The 12,444-nt window shown below is 39.2% G+C and overlaps 1 long non-coding RNA gene across 1 annotated transcript; it reads left to right on the forward strand.

The window, feature by feature from the left end:
* The first annotated feature begins 2,446 nt into the window (after positions 1-2,446).
* On the forward strand, positions 2,447-9,838 carry LOC114052074. Its single transcript, XR_003570225.1, has 3 exons — positions 2,447-2,583; positions 2,817-2,903; positions 9,804-9,838. It is a non-coding gene; the product is annotated as an uncharacterized LOC114052074 (long non-coding RNA).
* The last annotated feature ends 2,606 nt before the right edge of the window (positions 9,839-12,444 follow it).

The raw sequence follows: 12,444 nt of genomic DNA on the forward strand, positions 1-12,444 counted from the left end.
TGTGTGTGTGTGTGTGTGTGTGTGTGTGTGTGTGTGTGTGTGTGTGTTTGGAGAGAGAGAGGGGTGGAGAGACGGAGACAGATAACATACCACTCTGGCCCTCACGGCCTGAAAGCCAGGTAGGTTATATTTCATTCCTCCCCCAGTTTCTCCTATACCCTTAAGGAGATTGGGGTGGGGGGGGTCTAGGCTCTCTGCAAATGATTCCAGCCCCCTCTGATGGTGTTCCCTGTATAGTAGGAGATAGTCCCCAGCATCCCAGTTCCATTTAGCCATTGACAATAATTTTTTACATAGAATTACTTGAGAAGCTATAATCACAAATGTATAAACTTCCTCCCCCAATGTATGGGAGGCATTATTCCCTAGACCCCTTTTTACCATCTCAGTCACTGGGGAGAAGAAAGGGATTAGAGTTATGGTTTAGCTCAGGTCTTATACAGCACAGTCCCAGTTCTAAGTCCAGAACCCCTCTCTGGCTTGAGCCCTAGGGCTTTTATGCTGGTGAAACGTCAGTGCCTGCAGTCCTGGCTCTAAGGTGACCAAAGCTCGAACTTCCAGGTCCTGTGTGGATCACCTGACTCAGCTGAATCTCAGGAGAACAAACAACAACAGAAACAAACAACCCCAGGCCTATTTCTCAGGCCCAGTAAAAGAGAAGGTGAAAGGGAAAGAAAGTGTTTTTCCCTCTCACTGGTTTGCTATGGGTGAGCTGGGATCTTCACCCTCTGCAGACCCTGAAAAGAGAGCTAATATTCAATCTCACCAGTTTTAAAGACATAGGCAGCCAATCAAAGGAGACTACCCCTACCCACATGCTAAGGGATGCAAAGGCCTCCATGTTAGGCAAACTGGGCATGCTCTAAAGGTCATCTCCATGTTAGGAGAAGTGGACATTCTCAGAGAAGCCCAGGTTTTCACACACACATGTATGCATGCATGTATATGTGTATATGTATGTGTGTATATGTACACACAATATACACATATTCCTATAGGTGTATATCTGCATATATGTATATATTTGTGTATATCTGTGCACACATACATATATACATACAATCCTGTATATATATATATACACACATGTATATATATATACATATATATTTACTATGTTACAAATTAAAACATCTTAGTATTATTATAAAAATAATTTTGATCTGGCAGACCCTCCTGAAAGGTTCTTAGGGACCCCCAGGGGTCTGCTGCTCACACTTTGAGAACCACTACATTCCACTATACTACTGAGGCTAGAAATAGGGAAGCAACAGACTGTGGATGGATTTAGATGTCAGACAAGAGCTTGAAGTTTACTCTGGAGGCAATAGGAAGCCATTTTCCATGTTTCCTCCCACTTCTAATGACTTCTTTATCTGGTTCTTGTGCCATCGGAATGCCATAAGAGTTACAGGAACTCAGAAGATGCAGTGTTGTTGTTTATCTCTAGGCTTTGGGGGCTGGATAAAGCAGAAATTACTCAAATCAATCTGTGATCTCATTGGTGCAGATATTCCCTTGTTGATATCTGCCCATCCTAGTGACTTATCCGAATGTTCCCATAACTTGGAGGAGTGGGGGCGGACAGGTATTGGTCCACTCAATGTGCTGGGAACCTTTCTCAATTTCACCCAGGTTAGCTAGGTGACTGGTAGGTTAGAGTGATGGACTGGAGTTAAGAAGACTTGTGTTTAAATTCTGCCTTAGATAGGTAGAATTTATTTACTACCTACGTGATACTAGGTAAGTTCACTTAACCTTTCTCAGGTTGTGTCCTTATCTGTAAAATGGGGGTGATAATAATAGCACCTGCTTCAAAGGGTTGTTTTAAGGTCTTAATGAGATAGTGTGTAAAATGCTTTGAAAACCTTAAATATGGTACATAAATATGATATATAACATATAAATGTTAGCTTTTCTTATTTTTCCTAATGTTAGAGGATACCAGTCTATGCAAGTATTATCCTTTGCTCTCACCACATGACCAGCCCATCTTCCTCCTCTCCCCCCCGAAGACTGTACATTTCCCTGGTGATATCCTTTAGTTTGGTTTTTCTTTGAAGTTCTCCTTTTGCTAGATTTTGCAGCCTGATCATATCCAGTATATGTTTCTTTATTCCCTTTTCACTAATAATCATTTTAAATTCTTTAGACAATTTCAGCCATACAACAATACAGATTCAAAATTGCCATAAAAAGATGGAGTTTTGTGTCTGGGAGAGCTTTGGGGTTCATTAAAAGAACTGCATTTTTATAAAGCCAATCTAGCCTGTTTCTTCTCCTCTTTAATTCTTGATCCAACTTGCTATCCATTTGAACTATCTGTCCAAGATGGAATTTGGGATGAGCTCAGTAGGTTTTCCATCCAATTACATGTCATAATCAAGGCAATATCTACATCTACTAGACAAAACTCACGTGTGGTTATGAATCTCTTTCAGAGGGTTCTGCAGTGTTCTAGGGTTTGAACTGGAACAATGTCATCAACAAACAGTAGCATCTAGAAGACCTCATCATCTCTATGGAGTTCTTCTTCAGCTTGAACTATGTGCTGGGTCTCCTGAACAATGACTAATACCTTTGGTGAGCATACATCTCTGTTTTATTTCTTATGTCATATTGATATTCAAAGGGTTGTTGAACAAAGTTACCTCTGCTTTTATGTCTTCCAAGGAATATAGAATGGTTTTGATGTATGAATAGGAAATACCTTGTAGGAAGAAAGTCATTAAAGGGATAATTTGCTCTCCTGATTTAAAGTCTTTTTTTTGTAATCAATAAGCAGTAAGCACAGTGAAATCTTGTATTGTCTACAGCTTTCAGTCAATTGTGTGGATCTGGAATTGATCAGGGGAATTCTGATCAACTGAGTCCCCCCAACTCACTTGATGAAATGACAGTAGGTAAGTAGCAGGTAATAGAGACAATGAGGTGTTATGGTTTTGCCCCATTTAGACTTTAAATGGCTTCATCCAAAGTTTATGAAATGCATGAAACCCTGCATGTCACACACTCGGAGTGTAAGAGTAGGAAATTGGGAATATCCCAAGTGCAAATGGTTCACTCCTTTCAGATTTTGATGGGACACTGTAAAGGAAGTACATAAAGTATTTTCACTTTTATTCTATGAGGAATTAAGAAGAAACCTTTAATCTACTGGGTAGAATTACAGAGTAGCTATTGGATGCTTGAAAGACCAGTCACATCCCTGGTAGGCCTTAAAATGTATGAGCAAGCTCTGAAAAGGGTCATCTCTGGCCATTGAAAAGACAGCTAGCTATGGAGGAAGAACCCAGCTCCTGTTGGTGGAATTTTAAAATGATCCAAGCATTTTAGAGAGCAATCTGGAATTATGCCAATACCACTACTTGGTCTGTTTCCAAAGATGATTAGGGAAAAAGGAAAAGAACCTGTATGTTCTAAAATGTTTATAGCAGTTCTCTTTGTGGTGGCAAAGAACTGGAAATTGCAGGGATGCCCATCAATTATGGAGTGGCTGAACAAGTTGTATGTGATTGTGATAGAATACTACTGTGCTATGAGAAATGATGAGTTCAATGATTTTAGAAAAACATGGAAAGACTTGCATGAAATAATGAAGAGTGAAATGAGCAGAACCAAGAGAACAAACAGCAATGTTGTTTTAAGAGTGACTTTGAGAAAATAAGTTATTTTGTCTATTATAAATACCAAAATTAACTATAAAGAACATATGAAGAAAGATGCTACCTGCAAACAGAGAAAGAACTGAGAAGTAGAAGTATGTATAGAATAATTTTACATATATACATACATATATACATACATATACATACCTATTTGTTTCTAATGGTAACTGTCTCTTGTAGGGGGAGAGAAAAAAGGAAATTTACATGATAATTTTGTTGTATGTTTGAAAGGAATAGCAAGTTATGCATAGCAGATTTGCATTTTCATGTGCAATCATCTTTTTTTATTGTACTATGTCATGGAAATGCTTGTTTTATTCCACAAATTAAAAATAAAAATTTCTTTAAAAAGGAACATAGAAAAAAAAAAAGAAAGAGAATCTTCACTTTTTCCCTTGTATGTCTTCCACAGTGTCGGGGGGGTAGTAGAAAAGGGGGAGTGAATTCCCAATATTCTGCCTCCTACCCCCATCAGCTGTGGTTTCTTGCTTTAGAATCATATACCCATTAGGAGACAATGTGCCAAACAGAGAGCACACTAGAGAGTCCAGCTTTAGAATCAAGTTGACAGACCAGCCTGGCTGATTCATTTTACCCAGAGAGAGAAGCATGAAGACACCATGAGAAGAGAAAGGACATTAGGGCCCTGCAATGCCAGAGGCGTGAGTTGCCTTGGTTATGTACATTCCTTATGTGTTTTCCTCTCTACTGTTAATATATTTTATGTACCCCCTTCCACTCGTCCTACTGAAGCTCTGTGTATTTGTGGAAGAGTGCACCCCAGGTTTGGGGGTAAATGGTTTGTAGCTACTGCTCTTACTCTGCCATTTCGTAAATGCCCTTGCTTTCAGCAAATTGTTTTCCTCTGAGTGACTATTGAAGGTAGACACATGGGTGGGAGTTCATGAGCTATAAGGGGTGCAGAGAATGCCTTGAACCCTGGATAGTTGTCCTTCTGGAGGACCAAATCCACAAGTGTGAATTGAAGGCGGGGTATTACATATATAGATATAGAGATGTGGTCACTGTGGAATATTGCTGGTAAAAGCCACCATCCTTCCAGTCACCCAGGCTTATAACCTTGGCATTATCCTGGACTCCTTACCTCACTCTCCTTCACCCCACAGACCCAATCAGTTGACATATTTTGTCATTTCTATTTCAACAACATCTCTCATCTCCACTGACTCAGCTACTGTCTTAGTTTGGCCTTCACCATCTCTTGCCTAGATTATTGTGTCAGCCTCCTAATTGGTCTCCTTGAATCAAGTCTCTCCTCTCTCCATTCCATCTTACCCATTCCTGCTGAAGTAATTTTCCATAAGCACCTATCTGACTGTATGGCTTCCCTACTCAACTAACTCCAGTACTCTCTGTTGCTTCTAGGATCAAATATAAACTCTGCTGTTTAGCTCTTAAAGCCCCATATACCCTGGCCCTAACGTTTCTTCTCATCCTCATTGGATGTCACTCCTCTTCCCGTACTCTGTGATCCAGCTAGACTAGCCTTCTCTCTGTTTCTCACATATAACACTCAATCTCCCACCTCCATGCCCTGTGCATGGCACCTAGTACATGTTTAATAAATATTTGTTGATCAATTGTTGACCGACTGACTGGGCCAGGGTCACACAGCCCATATGTTTTAGAAGCAGGGCTTGAAATTAGATCTTCCTGACTCAGAAGATGGTTGTCTATCCACTATACCATGCTGCCTCTTATCAATAATTTGTTTAATTATCCTAGCCTATTGGTCAGGATCAGTTTGTTTTAATTACACATCAGATCTTGTTCTCAGAGGGCCAGAGATTTAAAGCTGGAAGGGACCTTGGAGTCTAACCACACTACGGAATATCTGAGGAGGGATTTGAACCTAGGTCCTCTTGACTCCAAGTCCAATGTCAAACCCACTATGCCAAGGTTCTAATATATTTATATCTTGTTCTTTGTTCTAGCTTTCCACTCATTTTGATTCACAAATTGCCTTTATTAAATACCTACAATATAGGAAGCCCTATCTCTAGATGAACATTGTTCTGCCCTTGAAGAGCTTCCATTCTCAAAAGACAAGATAGAGAATATGAAACAGGGTGGAGTAAGGAAATGAGAATCTGCAGTGGAAAAATTTAATTAATTTAATGAATTGATACCAAATAGACACCAAAGGATTGTGGATAACCAGCATGAACATTCTTTAGCAAATAAAATGTGGTAAATCATATTGGGAGGGGAGAAGGAGGTAAGAAGCAAACAAAGGCTTTAAAATTTTTTTAAATTAATTTTTAAATTCTGAATTTAAACACACAAAAAATTAAATGAACATTTCCTTATGCAAAGTGGAAGAGAAAAAGAGTATATATGAAAGCCATATATATGAAGGCATTTGTCATATATATAATTACACATGAAGTCATATGATTTTTAAAAATTGTCATTCAAGTCAGCAAGTATTTATTAAATGCCTACTGTATGCCCAGCATTACTCTATGTGCCAGGGACACAAAGAATACCAAAATGGTTCCTGCCTTCAAGGAGTTTACAGTCTAACAGGGAAAACAACATGCAAATAGCTGTGTATAAACAAGATATGTACAGGATAAATTGAGATAATCTCAGAGGAAAGGCATCTAATATGTGAAATAAATGATATATATCAAATAATAATATGCAGTAAGTTATTGAGTATATAATAAATTCAACATGTTACTTTCAAAGATAGCCTGCCTGTCAGTGTTCTCTTCTGAAATTCCTTCTATTCTCTTCTGCAAGTTTAAAAAACACTCCAATGACCATCTTTCCTTTCCTTTTCTTTTTTCGGCAATATTATCACTAGCTCCCCTCCTCCTCCCAAATTTCTTTCTCCCCCAAATGAAAAAAGAAAAACAAACCTCTTGTAACCAATAAGCATAATCAAATAAAATTAATTCCTACATGAACTGTGTCTGAAAATGTATGTCATGTTCTGCATCTTGAGTTCATCTGTCAAGAGGAAGGTAAAATGCATCATCACTGAGCTCCTGAAATTGTGCTTAGTTATTGTATTGATCAGAGTTCTTAAGTCTTTCAGAGTTGTTTGTCTTTACAATGTTGCTGCTATCATATAAATTATTCTCCTGGTTCTGCTTACTTCTCTCTTTATCGGTTTATGCAAGTCTTCTCAGGTTTCTCTGAAACCATTCCTTTCATAATTCTTCATATCACGATGGTATTCCATTACTTTGATACATTTTAATTTGTTTAGCTATTCCCCAATTGATAGACACTCCTTTTGTTCTCAGTTCTTTGTCACTACAAAAATAGCTGAAATAAATATTTTTGTGTATAAAAATCCTTTCCCTCTTTCTTTCATTCTTTGGACTATGGGTTTAGTAATGGTATTGCTGAGTCAAGGGTATGTTTAGTGACTTTTGGGGCATATTTCCAAATTGCTTTCCAAAATAGGTGGAGCAATTCGTAGCTCTACCAACAATGTAGTAGTGTGCCTGTTTTCTCAAAACCCCTCCAACATTTGTCCTTTTCCCTTTTTGTCAACTTTGCTAATTTAATGAGCATGAGGTAGAACATCTAAATTGCTTCACTTTGCATTTTCTAATCATTAATGATTTGGAGCATTTTTTATATGGCTGATAAGAGCTTGGATTTATTCTTTTGAGAACTGGCTGTTTGTAACCTTTGACCAACAAAGGCTTTTCCTAGGTATTGTCTTTCCATAGAAAAAGCCTTGCATTTGTCACTGAGGCATTAGATATAGGGGTAACCAGGGTCTGGTGCATGTGCAGATGCCATCAGCTTGCTTGGATAATGCAAATTCCCCACATGGAAAGTCTGGGAAGCCATCTTCATCTTGAATGATGAAGTATAAGGGAAGTGCTTTGGAAAAAGTGTGGAGCAAGCATAGATAATCAAGGCAAGTCAACAGACATTTATTAAGCAAGTACTATATGTCTAGCACTGTGTTAAGCCATGGAAATAGACATATAAGCTAAGAGAAAAATAGTCCTTGTCCTTAAGGAGCTTTCAATCTGATACGGGGGAGACAGCACATAAAAGGAGGCTGAAGGTGGGCTGAAAAGGTACCCGTTTGGGAGTATGGGAGAGAAAGAAGTCCAGACAGTCAGAAGCGGAGCCTGGAGAGGAATGAAGGAGTGAACATGGCTGGCCTGGGCACTTTCCTTAAAATGGAGTTTCCAGGAGGAACTGATCAATCAAAGAAAGGGGCTACAGGAATGGCATGATCTTCCAGGATGAGAAGGGGAAATAGTGGAGAAAGAGGTCTAGAGAGTCAAGAGCAGAGCCCAGAGAGAAATGGAGTTCCAATCTATAATGGGTTCCAGTATGCTAACCATGTAGTAAATGGGAAACTTTTTTATTGGCTGTGGAGGCGCTCAAAAGGCCCTCGCCAGCTTCTACCATGTATCTCTTGCCTCCATCCTTTTCACTGCTCGCAGCATCTGGTAAAAGACAATACAAAAAGGAGAAAGGCCTTAGGGCCTTATCCCTCCTGAGGCCATGTGGCCCAAAGAAATGGGCCTCTATCTTTGGCCTGGCATTTGTTCTTTTCCTTTTAAAGTGTAGTAGATTGGAGCCTCTGACTTTCAGAGTTCAAAAGGTCAGGAGGTCACTGTGGCATCCCAGAGTCTGGGTTGTAGAGCCAATGAAGAATTGATGTCACAAGAAACAAAGAGTGACCTTTGGGCCCTTGGCCCAGCAGTATCTGAAAGAAAGATTATTCAGCAGAGATGTGTCGTTTGAATTTAAACTTGGAGGAGCCAATGCTATATGAGAACTGAGTTAAACTGAGCCTACAAGTCCCCAGAGACCCAAGTGCAGGAGAAAGTATGCTGCCAAGATATTAAAGAAAATATTTGTACTTTGTTCTTGCTAGATCTTCCAAGTAAACATTCGTTTATAGGTGTTGCATTGGATAGAGCGCTGGTCAGGAAGAGCTGAGTTCAAATCCAGCTCAGACAAGCACTCGCTGTGTGACCCTGGACAAGTCATTTAACCTCTGTTTGCTTCAGTTTCCTCAATTATGAAATAACACCTACCTCCAGGATCAAATGAAATAATAATTGTAAAGCACTTAACATAGTGCCTGGCACATAGTAGGCACCTATAAATGTAACTTATTGTTAATAATAATAATTATTATTATGTTAAGTGGTTTCATTTGTGCCACAACTATTTAACTTCAGTATCCCTCAGAATCTCTGTCAAAATGAGTCAGTAGCATTTGCTACTTACCTACCTCAAAGGTAAGAATTAATGGACTGACATCTATAAAGGTGTCTTGTAATCTTTAAACAAAGGGATTAAAACCTCAAAATATATGTTGTTTTTGTCCAGACCCACGCTTTCATCCTTGTGGGCACATTTTAGAGAAATGCCTGGGGCAGTAACCCTGTAAGTGACTAAACCCAGGTTTCCCTGACTCCAAGATAGGGCCTCTGTTCACTATCAAGGGTAGTGGATTACTACATGTTAATAAGCAATGATAGTCCTTATAATTGGGGGTATAAGGATATTGCCAGACGAGGCCCAGAACAGAAGATTCTATGTAGACAGAATTTTGTCCAGTTCAGTGCATTGGCAGTTTCCCATTTCCCTCTGGAAATTCCCTCTATTAATGCTTGCAATGGGAAAGATAAGGTCAAATTAAATGGTCCTTCCTGATGGGGGAAATGGCTATTTCCCCTTCTTTTATATTCATTTGGTGGCACAAGCAACATTTTCTCTATCCTCAGACTCATGAATCAGTTTGGCAGATGCCTTGATCTGCAGGGATAAAAGGGCTTGAAACCCTGAGGAATGTGTGGGTTGGAGGCAAATTTGGGTCTGAAATGAATAGTAGCTCTTATAATGACAGGTTATTGAGAGGCTGTCTATCAGGGATTTTCTCATCTCCTAGTGGAGAACTTTGATGTTATTTCTTAGAAACTCAGTTGCTGAAATTACATTTTGAGAGAGTTGTATGAATGTTAAATTCAGTCTAAGGAAATAATAAAGATTCAGATTGGGGAGGGGAAAGGGTTAAGGTAAAGATGAATTGCAATATCATCATTTGTTTTTGTTATTGTTTTTAGAGAATTCCAATAAAGTACGCTTTTTTCCTTTTCTTTTTTTTTTCTTTTTTAGGCAATCGGGGTTTAAGTGACTTGCCCAGGGTCACACAGCTAGTAAGTGTCACGTGTCTGAAGCCAGATTTGAAATCAGGTCCTCCTGACTCCCAGGCTGGTGCTCTATCCACTGCGCCTCCTAGCTGCCTCCAATAAAGTACACTCTTGGAGACTACTAGATACATGCTTCTTTACTGAATAGGAATGAGACCAGTCATTGACGGGGTCTCTTCATCTCTATCCATTAGTTTTCTTCAAGGCTCAACTCACGGCCACTTCCTAGATAAGGCTTTGGTATTCTCCCCCAAGCCAGTGTTGTTTCCCCCAGTAGAATATGGTTCCTTGAGAGCAGAGATGACTTCATTTTTTGGACTTTGTTTCTCCAGGCATAGTACTTGGCATTTAGTAGGTGTTTAATAAATGCTCAGCTGAATCGAATTGAAATAGTATTTTTGTCTGGAAGCCATCAGTAATTCATGCATGCTTCTCAGGTGGTCCTTTTACCTCCCAAAACCTTGAATTCACATTTAGAATCAAATATAGCATATAAAAAGCATACCAAATTCTCATAAATACCATATGTCAACTTTGTACTTGGAGAGATGCTGGCATATTATAGGTGGCAGTGAGGTAAAAAGTGGCATTGGTTTTCCTGCTCTGAAGATGGTGGTTGGGTGAATGATTGAATGAGAAAAAAAAGCATTTATCAAGTACTTCCCATGTGCCAAGCACTTTAAAGGGTGTCCCTTTCAAGCTATCCATGATTTAAATTTTAATTCTAAAAACACACAGGAGGCTATCTACCATGATTTTTCTGGTCTTGGGGTGGAGAACTTTGATGTTGTTTGAAGAAGATAAAGTCTGACTTAGGGCGACACACTCATTTAAATGCTTACTTCGTACCTAATGTAAATACACTTGTGGCCCTCCTACCAATTTCATGTCCACAAATGAAGATCGTGGCAGAGACCTGTTGAGGAAGGAGGCTCTGAGGGAAAGATAACAAATACAGACAGCAAATACTCTTGACATCAGTTGCTCTTTATGGTCTCTAAGTTTATCCTTCATCATTCGGGATGATAGTGAATTGCATTACTAAATGATTCTGTCCCTAGGAAGACTGGATATAGTCACATATGCCCCGTGAGCATAACCTTCATCACTCCTGACACACATTCCCCCAAATCTAAGTGGCAAAAAAACTGCCTCCATGCCTGATTTGATTTACAAATGTGATTTCCTATATACCAATCAGTAAGGTTTTGTGCTAGGGAAAGGGAGAGAGGCTGGTGGATCTCATAACACTTCAAATTCAATATCATTTGTAAGCCAAGGGGGCTGAGAAATATGCCCCGAACTATTATGACCAATCAGTAAAAGTATTAACACTACTATGTAGTCTTTCATTCAACAAACATTTGTAAGGCACCTACTATGTGCCAAGCAGAGCGGCAACATGACATAAAGAATAGAGAGCTAGCCTTATAAAAAAGGAAGCCCTGGGTTCAAGTCTCATCTCTGAGACATACTGGTTCAATGATCCTAAGCAAATCATTTAACTTCTCAGCATTCTAGACAGCTCTCTTAAGACTGTAAGTAGCAGCAAAAACGATGACCTAAATCGGCAAAGGGAGTTTCCATATCCAGGAATTCTTTATTCTTGTGAAACCACAGATTCAGTCCATATTTTATATGCCAGGCACTGAGCTAGAACAAAACAAAAACAATCCTAATCCTAAAAGAACTTGTATTTTACTGGAGCTGACATATAGCAGTCTTTGGTCCATTACCTTAATTGAACAGGGTGCTCAAGCAATGGCCTTGATTCCCGGTTTGTGCAGTTACCAACACTCTTTTCTATACCTATAGTCTTCACTTCTAACCTCATCCAACCATCCTGCTATACACCATTAGCTAAAATGTGAAGCAGGTAAGACAATATGTAAACCCTTCTCCATTGATTTGGTTTCCCAGAAAAACAAAACAATACTAATGGTGGGTCAGTAGCATTTTTCCTCATCTTCCTGAATAAGTTCAAAGACCTACATTATGTACTATATATTGTAATGAAGCTTACTTTTAGAAAAAATTGTGAAATTTAAGCAATGCAAGTCAGTGAGCAAGCAGGCTCTGAGCTAGGTTCTGGGCTTAGAGACGAAGATGAGACAATCCCTGCTCTCAAGAAACTTATATTCTATTAGGCAAACCACGTGTACCCAGAGAAATAAAAAATGTATACAAAGTGAATCATTTCTTAGGATGTTGGAGTAGAAAAGGGAAATAGCTATTGATGGGAAGTATCAGGAAAGACCTCATGTCTAAGAGCTGGCACTAGAGCCTTGAAGTACATAAGGGATTCAAAGAGGCCAGATGTGAAGAACTTGATAAAGATCCCTCTTTACAAAATGGTTTGCTTGTCTTCTTCCTGAAATTACCATTGCCCCGCTCTCTGTTTATAGTGTCTTTACTTATATGCGGTGCACACACCCCCCTCCCCCAATAAATTCAGTAGAATGTAAGTTCCTTGAGGGCAGGGATTGTTTTCCCTTTTTTTGTCTTTGCATCCCTAGCACCTAGCATGTTACTCTGTTAATAAGTCCTTGGTATATTTATGGGACAGCTAGGAGCCATGGTGGATAGAGTACCAGACTTAGATTTGA

The sequence above is a fragment of the Vombatus ursinus genome, unplaced genomic scaffold (genome assembly GCF_900497805.2).
Source record: "Vombatus ursinus unplaced genomic scaffold, bare-nosed wombat genome assembly UNPS02014807.1, whole genome shotgun sequence".
Lineage (NCBI taxonomy): Eukaryota > Metazoa > Chordata > Mammalia > Diprotodontia > Vombatidae > Vombatus > Vombatus ursinus.